This window comes from Acanthaster planci, linkage group LG17 (genome assembly GCF_054643075.1).
Source record: "Acanthaster planci isolate LZ-2023a linkage group LG17, COTS_SCS, whole genome shotgun sequence".
Classification (NCBI taxonomy): Eukaryota; Metazoa; Echinodermata; class Asteroidea; order Valvatida; family Acanthasteridae; genus Acanthaster; species Acanthaster planci.
Genome location: NC_141793.1, coordinates 18,071 through 18,407, shown reverse-complemented (window position 1 = coordinate 18,407; position 337 = coordinate 18,071).

Genomic DNA, 337 nt, shown 5'->3' with positions numbered 1-337 from the left:
GCGTGCGCGGCGGTTGACGAATTAAAACCAGACGTCAGGTCATCGAACTTTCTTGGCGAACGGAGTAGCTACGTCCGGCCTTCGACGCGCGGGACTCGTCTCTAGCCGCTCAGGTAAAAATAGTGTACAATCTACAAAGTATGGAGCCCCGTGGCAGATAATTAAAGCCCCTGAGGCGTCTCCCCAAAAAACAACACCCCGCCAAAAAACACCAAAAAACCCCAAACAAACAAACAAAAACAAAAAACCCACATACGCTCCCACAAAAAACAATGTGTTGTTTGGTTTGTTTTTCAATTATCCTCCAACAACCCCCCAGGAATTAATGCGCCAATGT